General features: G+C 42.4%; 1 pseudogene; it reads right to left on the bottom strand.

Annotated features, from left to right (window-relative positions):
• The window catches only part of LOC111964064 (colorectal mutant cancer protein-like), a 146,558-nt pseudogene that overhangs the window by 66,950 nt on the left and 63,742 nt on the right, over window positions 1–15,866 (bottom strand).

Here is a 15,866-nt window from a genome sequence, read left to right as displayed (position 1 = left end):
TCTTTCCCTCGATCCTGACTAGTCTCGCAGTCCCTGCTGCTGAAAAACATCCTCACAGCATGATGCTGCCACCACCATGCTTCCCTGCCAGGTTTCCTCCAGACGTGACGCTTGGCATTCAGGCCAAAGAGTTCAATCTTGGTTTCATCAGACCAAAGATAGAACTGCTAAAGGGGGTGGAGTTGCGATCTCCTGCAGAGATAGCCTGCACAGGCACCCTCATAGATATCATCCTGACCAATCCTGCCCTCTAATTACACCTCTGCTGTCTTCAACCAGGATCTCAGCGATCACTGCCTCATTGCCTGCGTTTGTAATGGGTCCGCGATCAAAGAACCACCCCTCATCACTGTCAAACGCTCCCTAAAACACTTCAGCGAGCATGTCACGCCCTGACCATAGTTTGTTTTGTATGTTTCTATGTTTTGTTTGGTCAGGGTGTGATATGAGTGGGCATTCTATGTTGTTTGTCTAGTTTGTCTATTTCTATGTGTTTGGCCTGATATGGTTCTCAATCAGAGGCAGGTGTTTTCGTTGTCTCTGATTGGGAGCCATATTTAGGTAGCCTGTTTTGTATTGTGGGTTGTGGGTTATTGTTCCTGTTCCTGTGTTCCTGTGTTTTGTGTTCACTATACGGGACTGTTACGTTTTCGTTCGTTTGTCGGTTTATTGTTTTGTTCGTTGTTTAAGTATTCGTATTAAAATTAATACTCACTACGCTGCATCTTGGTCCTCCTCTCTTTCGCCTGACGAAGAACGTGACAGAGCAGGCCTTTCTAATCGACCTGGCCCGGATATCCTGGAAGGATATTGAACTTATTCCGCCAGTAGAGGATGCCCTGTTATTCTTTAAAAGTGCTTTCCTCACCATCTTAAATAAGCATGCCCCATTCAAAAAAGGTTGAACTAAAAACAGATATAGCCCTTGGTTCACTACAGACTTGACGGCCCTTGACCAGCACAAAAACATCCTGTGGCGTACTGCATTAGCATCGAATATCACCCGCGATATGCAACTTTTCAGGGAAGTTAGGAACCAATAAACACAGGCAGTTAGGAAAGCAAAGTCTAGCTTTTTCAAACAGAAATTTGCATCCTGTAGCACTAACTCCAAAATGTTCTGGGACACTAAAGGCCATGGAGAAAAAGAGCACCTCCTCCAAGCTGCTCACTGCACTGAGGCTAGGAAACACCATCACCATCGATAAATCTACGATAATTGAGAATTTCAATAAGCCTTTTTCTACGGCTGGTCATGCTTTCCACCTGGCTACCCCTACCCCAGTCAACAGCTCTGCACCCCCCACAGCAACTTGACCAAGCCTCCCCCATTTCTCCTTTACCCAAATCCAGATAGCTGATGTTCTGAAAGAGCTGCAAAATCTGGACCGCTACAAATCAGCCGGGTTAGACAATCTGGACCCTCTCTTTCTAAAATTATCCTCAGCAATTGTTGCAACCCCTATCACTAGTCTGTTCAACCTCTCTTTCATATCGTCTGATATCCCTAAAGATTGGAAAGCTGCCGCAGTCATCCCCCTCTTCAAACGGGGAGACACTCTAGACTCAAACAGTTACAGACCTATATCTATCCTACCCAGCCTTTCTGAAGTCTTTGAAAGCCAAGTTAACAGATCACCAATCATTTCGAATCCCACCGTACATTCTCCGCTATGCAATCTGGTTTCCGAGCTGGTCATGGGTGCACCTCAGCCACGCTCAAGGTCCTAAACGATATCATTACCGCCATCGATAAAAGACGACCTCGGGCAGTCTCTATGGGGGTGCCACAGGGTTAAATTCTCGGGCCGACTCTTTTCTCTGTATACATCAATGATGTCGCTCTTGCTGCTGGTGATTCTCTGATCCACCTCTACGCAGACAACACCATTCTGTATACTTCTGGCCCTTCTTTGGACACTGTGCTAACAAACCTCGAGCTTCAATGACATACGACACTCCTTCCGTTGCCTCCAACTGCTCTTAAATGCAAGTAAAACTAAATGCATGCTTTTCAACCGATCGCTGCCCGCACCCGCCTGCCTGTCTAGCATCACTACTCTGGACGGTTCTGACTCAGAATATGTGGACAACTACAAATACCTAGGTGTCTGGCTAGACTGTAAACTCTCCTTCCAGACTCACATTAAGCATCTCCAATCCAAAATTAAATCTAGAATAGGCTTCCTATTTCGCAACAAAGCATCCTTCACTCATGCTGCCAAACATACCCTCGTAAAACTGACTATCCTACTGATCCTTGACTTTGGCAATGTCATTTATAAAATAGCCTCCAACACTCTACTCAGCAAATTGGATGTAGTCTATCACAGTGCCATCCATTTTGTCACCAAAGCCCCATATACTACCCACCACTGCGACCTGTATGCTCTCGTTGGCTGACCCTTGCTTCATATTCGTCGCCAAACCCACTGGCTCCAGGTCATCTATAAGTCTTTGCTAGGTAAAGCCCCACCTTATCTCAGCTCACTGGTCGCCATAGAAGCACCCACCCGTAGCACGCTCTCCAGCAGGTATATCTCACTGGTCATCCCCAAAGCCAACTCCTCCTTTGGCCGCCTTTCCTTCCAGTTCTCTGCTGCCAATGACTGGAACGAATTGCAAAAATCACTGAAGCTGGAGTCTTAGATCTCCCTCACTAACTTTAAGCATCAGCTGTCAGAGCAGCTTACCGATCATTGCACCTGTACTCAGCGCATCTGTAAATAGCCCACCCAACTACCTCATCCCCATATTGTTATTTATTTTTTGCTCCTTTGCACCCCAGTATCTCTACTTGTACATTCATCTTCTGCACATCTATCACTCCAGTGTTTAATTGCTAAAATTTTATTATTTCGTCACTATGGCCTATTTATTGCCCTACCTCCCTAATCTTACTACATTTGCACACATTGTCTATATATTTTTCTATTGTGTTAATGACTGTATGTTTGTTTATCCCATGTGTAACTGTGTGTTTGTGTCGCACTGCTTTGCTTTATCTTGGCCAGGTCGCAGTTGTAAATTAGAACTTGTTCTCAACTGGCCTACCTGGTTAAATAAAGGTGAAATATATATATATATATATATATATATATATATATATATATATTAATACTCTTGTTTCTCATTTTGGCAAACTCCAAGCGGCTGTCTGGAAGGTTCTCCCATTTCCACAGAGGAACTCTGGAGCTCTGTCAGAGTGACCATTGGGTTCTTGGTCACCTTCCTGACCAAGGCCCTTCTCCCCTGATTGCTCAGTTTGGCCAGGTGGCCAGCTCGAGGAAGAGTCTTGATGGTTCCGAACTTCTTCCATTTCAGAATGATGGAGGCCACTGTGTTCTTTGGGACCTTCGATGTTGCAGAAATGTTTTGGTACCCTTCCCCAGATCTTTGCCTCGACACAATCTTGTCTTGGAGCTCTACTGACAATTCCTTCGACCTCATGGCTTGGTTTTTGCTCTAACATGCACTGTAAACTGTGGGGGCTTATAGAGAGGTACCTTTCCAAATAATTTCCAATCACCAAATTTACCATAGGTGGACTCCAATCAAGTTATAGAAACATCTGGATGATCAATGGAAATAGGATGCACCTGAGGTCAATTTTGAGTCTCATAGCAAAGGGTCTGAATACTTGGGTAAATACGGTATCTGTTTTTTATTTTTAATACATTTGCAAAAAAATATATACAACTTTTTTTTCTTTGTCCTTATGGGGTAATGTGTGGCGATTGATGAGGAAAATGTTTTATTTAATCAATTTAACAAAATGTGGGAAAAGTCAAGGGGTCTGAATACTTTCCAAATGCACTTAACATTCAGTTTTAATATGGCAGATATTGCATTCATTGTTCATACAAACTATGATTTGAAGTTTTCAAAGTTTCATATATTCAACTTCTTGGATGCATTCAAATTCAGTTCTCTAAATTCAGATTCAAAACCAGAGATAACAGCCTGGGCTCTATATTATATAAAGTACGGTTTTATAAGCCCAGCTACTGCTATGGAACATGTGGAGTAACTTAAACTTGTCTGTGCCGCATGAACACCCAATATCAACAAATGGCCTTGGAGAAGATACATATTTGCCTGTGTGGTATTCTTTTTATAGGCTTAGTCAATTGTAATGGATTGGGTCCACACACAATGGGATACTGTGGCCCAATCCCAAACCCATCACTAGACCCTTGGCTGACTCCTCACAAATCTGAAAGGACTGGCTATGTCGGTGTAGGAATCAGCTCCACCTCTCATACTCACTGGATAAGTGTTTCTATCAAATTACAAAAATTATGTTATTATAGATGTGTGAAAGAGACACCATTAGGATACTCAGTCTAGAAAAGAGGGATCTGTTTTGGGATTAAGCCTCACAGCTGGAACTGTGAAGGTGTCTATTTTTCTTCCCGCAAAATGTAACTGGGTTAGCATTAAGTGGTCAGACTAGCACTGGTTGTGTCCACTGTGATCAGCCAACAAAAGGGGGTGAAATTGATAGCCAAGTTCAATTAGTTTATTAGAAAATGTAGATCACTAAATAAACGTTAAACATTGGTACCTTGATTTCTCTTTCTTTACAGTAATATGTCTCTATCTGTCCTCTATTGCAGCTCTGACACAATGGTTTGTGATGGAGGTCCATTCAGGCTGATAACATAAAGCCAAGTAAATCCATTCTCCCACCTTATAGTGAGTGGGCTATGACAGTCACTAACTGAATGCCAGTTACAGTGATTGTCTGTTACGCCTTTAACAGTCTTAACACGATTGACATACACTATATATACAAAATTATTTGGACTTCCCTTCAAATTAGTGGATTCTGCCATTTCAGCCACACCCGTTGCTGACAGGTGTATAAAATCGAGCACACAGCCACGCAATCTCCATAGACAAACATTGGCAGTAGAATGGCCTTGCGAAGAGCTCAGTGACTTTCAATGTGGTATCATTATAGGATGCCACATTTCCAACAAGTCAGTTCGTCAAATTTCTTCCCTGCTAGAGCTGCCCCGGTCAACTGTAAGTGCGGTTATTGTGAAGTGGAAACGTCTAGGAGCAACAATGGCTCAGCCGCAAAGTGATAGGCCACACAAGCTCATAGAACCGCCGAGTTCTGAAGTTCGTAAAAATCGTCTGTCCTTGTTTGCAACACTCACTATTGCCTTCCAAACTGCCTCTGGAAGCAACATCAGCAAAATAATTGCTATATTTCTCTGTCCTTCACTTTGCCTCTCTCCTTTCTCTACCTCTTTCTTTAGCATAACTGTCTCTCTCGCTCACGGTTAATTTCTCTACATCTCTGTCACATTCTGTGTCCATAGGTCTACTTCCCTTTCGTTCTCCCTCTCTCATTCTCCCATCTTTCCCTGTGTATGTGTGTGTGTGTGTGTGTTGTATTATCTGTTTGCGAGGAAAGAAATAGCTAGCAGACTGAATTCCCCTTAGGACTGCTGACACTCCCATCGCTACGGAGACGACAGCCAGGCAGACAGGTTTCCATTACCAGAGCTGAGGCGTCACCGTGGGGACCACCATCAGGCCCCTCATCAGTCTATGACATCAGTCTGAATCACACAGGCGTCCCAGGCTGAGACGGGCTGTTACTGGTGGGTACAACCCAGGGTCACCCCAGTACCCCTGCTGACAGATTACTGGAAGTGGCTCAGGTCTTCAGCAGGACAGTTCAACGTCACACAACAGTTATATTATAACTAATCTCACTGTATTTTCCATTTACCTTTCTTTAAGCGTCTGTGAATGCATTTAATAGGAGATGTTTGTACCAGTATTAGGTTAACCTATTTTCATCTATCCTGCATGTTTTTCTTTCGCTCCGTCCGCTCTTTATCCTCCTTCGCGCTTTCCTAACAATAAATTGTGTTTATATGGAAGGAAAATTATTTCCTAAAACGAGTCTCAGTATTAGCCACTAGTCATTTTCTGGTGTCTTACCTTGATGGCAAGGTCACAGTGTTGGCTGGCGGTGGTCAGCTGTTCTATGTGGCGGTCGACCTCGGCCACAGATAGGCTGCATGTGCTCTTCTTCCTCCCACACAGCACGCTCTCCAACCCCGTCAGAACCCGCTGCAGTTCTGAGTTCAGGTCACTGCAGTTGTCTACAGGGAGAAAGCACAGGTCCGGATCAGACTGGTCTACGAACATATTCATGTTTTAAAGCCTAATGTAATGTAATGTCAGGCAAACGGAGTTCAGGCCACTGCAGTACAGGGAAGAAGTCCAGAGTCAAACGGATCTGGAATCAGATGAATGAATTCTAGTGTGCAGGATGCTGGTCAAAATAATAGGACTAGAGCCAGATATACTGATCTAGGAACAAATAATCAAACCTCAATGTGGCTAGAACAACACAGCTACTGTAGTCTGCATGAGCAAGGTGACCTTGGAGCATAGTGTTGATGTTTTGTGTGCTACGGCCACTGATAACAGCCATGTACTAAATGCTAATGGTTTAACTGAGTGCCTGAGGGTGACTGGAGGAATGCTGCTGGCATGCTGCAGGCTAGTAACGCACTCATTAAACCGCATCACACACACATCTGCTGTTTAGAGAGAACATAACACACACCACAACTATTTGAGAGAAAGACAATGATACAAGGACAATTATTTTTCATATAATATGACAATATTGAAATATAGTACATTTATACACAGCGAACTACAGATAACACCTGTGGGAATCAAACCCACAACCCTGGGTTGCAAGGCAAGCAGCAAGCTCCAACCAACTGAGGTATGTAGGGCTTTCCACGACTAAAAAAATTATCTTGGTCGACCAAGGGTCGTCTGTTCTTTCGACCAATCGATTGGTCAACATTTTTAAACGTGTATTTTTCCATATATACAGTGGGGAGAAGAAGTATTTGATACACTGCCGATTTTGCAGGTTTTCCTACTTACAAAGCATGTAGAGTCTTGTAATTTTTTATCATAGGTACACTTCAACTGTGAGAGACGGAATCTAAAACAAAAATCCAGAAAATCACATTGTATGATTTTTAAGTAATTAATTTGCATTTTATTGCATGACATAAGTATTTGATACATCAGAAAAGCAGAACTTAATATTTGGTACAGAAACCTTTGTTTGCAATTACAGAGATCATACGTTTCCTGTAGTTCTTGACCAGGTTTGCACACACTGCAACAGGGATTTTGGCCCACTCCTCCATACAGACCTTCTCCAGATCCTTCAGGTTTCGGGGCTGTCGCTGGGCAATACGGACTTTCAGCTCCCTCCAAAGATTTTCTATTGGGTTCAGGTCTGGAGACTGGCTAGGCCACTCCAGGACCTTGAGATGCTTCTACGAGACCACTCCTTAGTTGCCCTGGCTGTGTGTTTCGGGTCGTTGTCATACTGGAAGACCCAGCCACGACCCATCTTCAATGCTCTTACTGAGGGAAGGAGGTTGTTGGCCAAGATCTCGCGATAACTGGCCCCATCCATCTTCCCCTCAATACGGTGCAGTCGTCCTGTCCCCTTTGCAGAAAAGCATCCCCAAAGAATGATGTTTCCACCTCCAACGCTTCACGGTTTGGATGTTCTTGGGGTTGTACTCATCCTTCTTCTTCCTCCAAACACGGCGAGTGGAGTTTAGACCAAAAAGCTTGATTTTTGTCTCATCAGACCACATGACCTTCTCCCATTCCTCCTCTGGATCATCCAGATGGTCATTGGCAAACTTCAGACGGGCCTGGACATGCGCTGGCTTGAGCAGGGGACCTTGCGTGCGCTGCAGGATTTTAATCCATGACGGCGTAGTGTGTTACTAATGTTTTCTTTGAGACTGTGGTCCCAGCTCTCTTCAGGTCATTGACCAGGTCCTGCCATGTAGTTCTGGGCTGATCCCTCACCTTCCTCATGATCATTGATGCCCCACGAGGTGAGATCTTGCATYGAGCCCCAGACCGAGGGTGATTGACCGTCATCTTGAACTTCTTCCATTTTCTAATAATTGCGCCAACAGTTGTTGCCTTCTCACCAAGCTGTTTGCCTATTGTCCTGTAGCCCATCCCAGCCTTGTGCAGGTCTACAATTGTATCGCTGATGTCCTTACACAGCTCTCTGGTCTTGGCCATTGTGGAGAGGTTGGCGTCTGTTTGATTGAGTGTGTGGACAGGTGTCTTTTATACAGGTAACGAGTTCAAACAGGTGCAGTTAATACAGGTAATGAGTGGAGAACAGGAGGGCTTCTTAAAGAAAAACTAACAGGTCTGTGAGAGCCGGAATTCTTACTGGTTGGTAGGTTTTCAAATACTTATGTCATGCAATAAAATGCAAATGAATTACTTAAAAATCATACAATGTGATTTTCTGGATTTTTGTTTTAGATTCCGTCTCTCACAGTTGAAGTGTACCTATGATAAAGAATTACAGACCTCTACATGCTTTGTAAGTAGGAACACCTGCAAAATCAGCAGTGTATCAAATACTTGTTCTCCCCACTGTATACACACCCTACAGTATGTGTTTTCATCAAATCAACCATAAAACACACACGTGACAAGACCGAGCTGGACCACAATTGATTTGATTGTGCTGGCCGGGCTCCTCCTGCTGCAGCGACCACCACAGAACATCAACAGTGTTTATTGCGTTGTCTATGTTGCTGAAGCTGTAACATAATTACAGCCATTTCTGACTGAAAAGTTCTGTTACCGAAATCCCTCATTTATTTAGGAAAAACATTTCCTATTGCCTCAACCCTGGCTCTTTTTACGTGACACGTATGCATCGCATAGACGTGACCAATAGGGCCTGACCTATAGCAGATCATAATCACATCAATAAACTGGTTATAACAAACTCTGAACACCATAACACATGACAGCAAAATGGATGCTGACGTGACAAATAAACTCTAAACTGGGGAATGTTTGGTTGCTCAGGAGGAAAAGGGGGAAGTCAGGTGTGGAATACATTTTACTAGTTGTGGAAAGTACTGGAGTACAAGCAAAATAAAGTAAGGAGCAAGCCCTGAGTGCATATTATGTTTGCCAAACAGGTGCTGTTAGATTCCAATATAATTTTAATAAATTATAAGCGTACCAGAGAGTCTGTAGTAAATTTCCACCGGTCTAATGTCCATTGCTCATGTTTCTTGGCCCAAGCAAGTATCTTATTATTATTAGTGTCCTTTAGTAGTGGTTTCTTTGCAGCAATTCAAACATGAAGGCCTGATTCAGGCCTGATTCAGGCCTCTGAACAGTTGATGTTGAAATGTGTCTGTTACTTGAACTCTGTGAAGCATTTATTTGGGCTGCAATTTCTGAGGCTGGTAACTCTAATGAACTTATCCTCTGCAGCAGAGGTAACTCTGGGTCTTCCATTCCTGTGGCGGTCCTCATGAGAGCCAGTTTCATCATAGCGCTTGATGGTTTTTGCGACTGCACTTGAAGAAACTTTCAAAGTTCTTCACATGTTCCGTATTGACTGACCTTCATGTCTTAAAGCAATGATGGACTGTCTATCACTTCCGCCGAAGTCGGTCCCTCTCCTTGTTCGGGCGGCGTTCGGCGGTCAACGTCACCGGCCTTCTAGCCATCGCCGATCCACTTTTCATTTTCCATTTGTTTTGTCTTTGTCTTACACACCTGGTTTCAATTTCCCAATTACTTGTTCATTATTTACCCTCTGTTCCCCCATGTTTGTTTGTGAGTAATTGTTTATTGTATTGCGGTCCGTATTTGTGGTCTTGTATTTATACGACGTGTATTGTTATATTATATAGTAAAATTACTTTCATTACTCTTATCTGCTGTCCTGCGCCTGACTCATCTCACCAGCTACACACAGATGCATTACACTGTCGTTTCTCTTTGCTTATTTGAGCTGTTCTTGCCATAATATGGACTTGGAATTTTACCAAATAGGGCTATCATCTGTATACACCCCTACCTTCTCACAACACAACTGACTGGCTCAAACGCATTAAGAAGGAAAGAAATTCCACAAATTGACTTTTAAGAAGGCACACCAGTTAATTGAAATGCATTCCAGGTGACTACCTCATGAAGCTGGTTGAGAGAATGCCAAGTGTGCAAAGCTGTCATCAAGGCAAAGGGTGACTACTTTGAAGAATCTCAAATTACTTCATGATTACTACATGATTCCTTATGTGTTATTTCATAGTTTTGAGGTCTTCACTATTATTCTACAATGTAGAAAATAGTAAAAATAAAGAAAAACCCTTGAATGAGTAGGTGTCCTAAAACTTATTTGCAAACATTTCTAAAAACCTGTTTTTTCTTTGTCATTATGGGGTAGTGTGTTGATTTGTATTTGTATTTATTTATTATGGATCCTGGGGTCCAGCAAAATTAAGGCAATTTATACGATTTTAAAAACATTACAATACATTTACAGATTTCACAACACACTGTGTGCCCTCAGGCCACTACTCCACCACTACCACATATCTACAGTACAAAATCCATGTGTACGTGTGTGTAGTGCGTATGTTATCGTGTGTGTGTATGCATGTGTCTGTGCCTATGTTTGTTGCTTCACAGTCCCTGCTGTTCCATAAGGTGTATTTTTAAATCAAATTTTACTCCTTGCATCAGTTACTTGATGTGGAATAGAGTTTCATGTAGTTATGGCTCTATGTAGTACTGTGCGCCTCCCATAGTCTGTTCTGGACTTGGAGACTGTTAAGAGACCTTGTGGCTTGTTTTGGGGGGCATGCATGGGTGTCCGAGCTGTGCGCCAGTAGTTCAAACAGACAGCACGGTGCATTCAACATCTCAATACCTCTCATAAATACAAGTAGTGATAAAATCAATCTCTCCTCCACTTTGAGCCAGGAGAGATTGACATGCATATTAGCTCTTTATGTACATCCAAGGGTCAGCCGTGCTGCCCTGTTCTGAGCCAATTGCAATTTTACTAAGTCCCTTTTTTGTGGCACCTGACCACACGACGGAACAGGAGTCCAGGTGCGATAAAACTAGGGCCTGTAGGACCTGCCTTGTTGATAGTGCTGTTTAGTTAGAGCGGTGCTTTATTATGGACAGACTTCTTCCTATCTTAGCTACTGTGGTATCAATATGTTTTAACAATGACAGTTTACAATCCAGGGTTACTCCAAGCAGTTATATCACCCCAACTTGCTCAATTTCCACATTATTTATTACAAGATTTAGTTGAGGTTTAAGGTTTAGTGAATGATTTGTCCCAAATACAATGATTTTAGTTTAAAAACTATTTAGGACTAACTTATTCCTTGCCACCCACTCTGAAACGAATTGCAACTCTTTGTTAAGTGTTGCAGTCATTTCAGTTGCTGTAGTAGCTGACATGTATAGTGTTGAGTCATCCACATACATAGATAGATACACTGGCTTTACTCAAAGTCAGTGGCATGTCATTAGTAAAGATCGAAAAAAGTAAGGGGCCTAGCAGCTGCCCTGGGGAATTCCTGATTCCACCTGGATTATGTTGGAGCGGCTTCCATTAAAGAACACCCTCTGTGTTCTGTTAGACAGGTAACTCTTTATCCACAATATAGCAGGGGGTGTAAAGCCATAACAAATACATTTTTCGAGCAGCAGACTATGATCGATAATGTCAAAAGCTGCACTGAAGTCTAACAGAACAGCCCCCCCAATCTTTTTATCATCAATTCCTCTCAGCCAATCAGTCATTTGTGTAAGTGCTGTACTTGTTGAATGTCCTTCCCTATAAGCATGCTGAAAGTTTGTTGTCAATTTGTTTACTGTAAAATAGCATTGTATCTGGTCAAACACCATTTTTTCTAAAAGTTTACTAAGGGTTGGTAACAGGCTGGTTGGTTGGCTATTTGATCCAGTAATGACTTTTGGTTCCCTCCAAGTCAAATCAAAGTTTATTTGTCACGTGCGCTGAATACAACAGGTGTAGACCTTACAGTGAAATGCTTACTTACAAGCCCTAACCAACAGTGCAATTTTAAGTAAAAAATAGGTATTAGGTAAACAATAGATAAGTAAAGAAAGAAAAAATATACAGTAAAATGACAGTGAAAATAACAGCTGTGAGGCTATATACAGGTGGTACCGGTACAGAGTCAATGTGCGGGGGCACCGGTTAGTCGGGCTAATTGAGGTAATATGTACATGTAGTTATAATTAAAGTGACTACGCATAGATGATAAACAGAGTAGCAGCAGTGTAAAAGAGGGGTTGAGGGCACACAATGCAAATAGACCGGGTAGCCAATGTGCGGGGTACCGGTTAGTCGGGCTAATTGAGGTAATACCTACATGAATGTATAGTTAAAGTGACTATGCATAGATGATAAACAGAGCAGCAGCAGAAGAGGGGTTGGGGCACACACTTTCTAGTAGGCTTAGATTGAAGATATGGCAAATAAGAGTGGCAATATCATCCGCTATTATCCCCAGTAATTTTCCATTCAAGTTGTCAGACCCCTGTGGCTTGTCATTGTTGATAGACAACAACAAATTATTTACGGAATTCAAAATTACAATGCTTGTCTTTCATAATTTGGTCAGATATACTTGGATGTGTAGTGTCAGCGTTTGTTCGTGGGGCATCTTTTGCCTCATCCCTTAACCATCCCTTTTTTCAATTCCTCATCAATCCATAGGGATTTAACATGTTTTACAGTCATTTCCTTAAATGGGTGCATGCTTATTAGTAACTGGAATAAGCAATTTCATAAATGTATCAAGTGCAACATCTGTTGTTTGCTCCTCATTACACACCACGGACCAACAAACATTCTTTACATCAACAACATAGGAATCCCTACCAAACGTATTGTATGACCTCTTATACACTATATTAGGCCCAGCCTTCGGAACATTGGTTTTCCTAGATATGGTTACTATATTGTGATCACTACATACGATGATTTTAAAAAATTCAAAAGCTTCCTTTTAAATTTTTTTTATAAGGTTGTAACGTAACAAATGTGGAAAAAGTCAAGGGGTCTGAAAACTTTCCGAATGTACTGTACCATTTCAGTAGCCTTAGAGTGATGGACTGTGCCATCCCCACTGCCTCCACAATGGATCAGTCCACTCAGGCAGGCGCCAATCAGATAGGTGTCTTGTACCCCATGATTGAAGCAATTGTTTTTGCTACTGCCCGACTAAAGAAATCTTGGTCGACCAACAGCCTATCGGTAAACAATCAACCAGTCGACTAAATGGGGTCAGCCCTAAAAGGCATGTACCACTTTCAAAGCTTCAATTCCCTATTCACTGTGTCAACTTCATATCTCCAGAGGGAATCAAATTGGCTCATCAGAAACTAATTTAAATTTGCATATAAATAAAAGCCCTGCAAAGCATCTAATACCGCCATGCCGATGGTGAGCACCTGCTGCCATACTGCATCCACAATGATGATGATGATGATTATTAGTATCTTCCCAGACCTAGACAAACATAGCCTGGGTACATTGTGTGGAATATGAAAATGTGGAGAGCGACTGAGACGTTTTTGCATATGTCCCCTCTTTTCCTACCGCTGAAGGGGCAAAGTAAATGCAGGTTTTGCAAACAATTCTAAAGTAATTAGTGCTGTGTGAACGAACGTGATGATTAACAAAACTTATATTCCTGTTTCCTAAATTATTTCCTCACTGGTGAAATCCTTTTGTGTGTGTGTGTGAGGGGATAAGATTGTCCCGGCTACAGCTAGAGACAAAGACCTGTAATGAATGAAAAATGTGTTTTTCTTCTCTCTCTCTCTGCTCAACGTTGAGGATAAGGAAGAAGAGAAACCAATGAAGCTCTTTACCATTGACAAGTGATTGCTGGGTGCACTCAGCACCATTGATAGAGGGGAGTATAAATAGCGTCTCGAAGGAACTGCTGCACGGACTCTGCTGAATCAATTTTCCATTGTGGGAGTGTGCATGCGAGCACAAATGCGCACACACACAGTCACATACACACACGCACATAACTGCTCCTCATTCGATCTCCGCTAGAAGCCGATAATTGTGTATTGGGTGCCATCAACCCTACACCAGTTGGTTGGCCACAGGCCATCCATCAAGGGAGGACATGCACAGATACTGTAGGTCACAGAGTACATCTATGGGCACAGATAGGTAACAGTCTCTCCATGGGAGAGATGATTCATATGAACCACTGATCGAAGCAGTTATTAGTGAAACAGAAAAGCGAAGATTAGCCTGAGAGCATAAACACATTCATTCTACTGATGGAGAGGAGCAAACTCCAGCTTGGCTGTGAATGTGTCCACTAAACCATAGAATGAGGGTATTCAGAGCAAGTCAAACTCATTTATAGGAGTTGTATGTGGGTTTACAGTCAAGCACTACAGTGTCCTTTCTTACCCATGTTGGCGGTCGTCAGGGTGGAGTGGTTTTCAGCCAGTGAGACGGAGGCCACGTCCTGGTCGAGGCTGCGTCCGTCCTCGTTGACCTCGTGCTGGCTGTGGCTGAGCTCCGAACGCAGCTCTGAAAACTCATCCTCCTCCCTGAGGGGCAGAGGGTCACTGAGTTATGTCGGAGTTAGGGCAAAGTGATATGACACTAGCCTTGTTGACAGATGTGTTTGTGGTTCGATAACGATGTAATTTCCTGGCATGATGGCAACCAGGCGAGTCAGCTAAAGCATAAAACTGATTTGGCAACCAGGCGGGTGTGACAATTCCCTGCTAAGTTTGTTTTTTACTTCAATGTTGTTGTCATGACCACACACACACACACACACACACACACACACACACACACACACACACACACACACACACACACACACACACACACACACACACACACACAGCCTGTCCCCCCCTCACATTAACAAAGTTGAGAGATCATATTTTCTTTTCTGACAAGCAGTTTCAACTCGCTATTTGCGTTTGAGGTTTGGTCCACATGGACACTGGAACACATTGAGACATTATTCTACTGTAATAGAGAAGTTACCTTTTCTAACGATACCATTTTTATGTCTCAACTACTCATGTAGTTGCATGCAGAGCAGACACTACTAAAACGAGAGTATCAATGAACATTGATTCTGGAAAATTCATGCTCAGTTTGTCGTGCGTGGCATTGGGGTACCACGTACCGCTAGCAGCATTTTAGCTAAAGACTGTTATACTTGCTGTCTAGTCTGTGTTTTATAAATGTGCAATAAGCATACAACACAATTAGATAAGGAATTGGCAACTCGTTCTCAGTCTGAGAAATAAGGCAGGCCACTTGATTTCAACATCTCAACAAAGTGGACAGGCTAGCATGCTGTTCAAACAGTTGGAGACGGACAGACGGGTGTGTTCATAACAATTCAACTGTTCTACCTTGTTAGCTAACGGATAGATCCAAGTTGGCTAAACTTGAAATATACAGATTAGCTGGCACGTTAGGCTTGAGAGATTTTTGATGAGACCAGTTTTAATTTTCTATAGCCTAATGCCTGCTACAAGAAGTTAGTCATTCCTTGTGAATGTGCATTATGCTTGGTTCTAGTTAAATTTGTAACAAAATAGGGCATTTTCATAGACAGACGTGAAAGCCAGATCAGTGATTATTGCAACAAAAAAAACAGGTTAAACTATTTTGATAACATTGAATTATTAGTGGGTCTTATGGTTGTGGAAGGCTTATATTTAGCCTAGGTATAATTTCACAAGCCCTGAATTCATTAGATTATTGCTGACTCTTTGAAATTCAGTCTATTTGACTTTTACAACAAAGCTTATCTAGAGAAAATATATATATATTTTTTATTGAGATATATATCATGAACTGCTCGTAAGTTTGAAAAAAATAGAGATAAGATTTTTAGGCCATATCGCCCAACCCTAGTCTGCATACCTGCCTATGTGCGCATGTATGTGTGTGC

This window comes from Salvelinus sp. IW2-2015, linkage group LG5 (genome assembly GCF_002910315.2).
Source record: "Salvelinus sp. IW2-2015 linkage group LG5, ASM291031v2, whole genome shotgun sequence".
Lineage (NCBI taxonomy): Eukaryota > Metazoa > Chordata > Actinopteri > Salmoniformes > Salmonidae > Salvelinus > Salvelinus sp. IW2-2015.
This window is presented reverse-complemented; position numbering and strand designations above follow the sequence as displayed.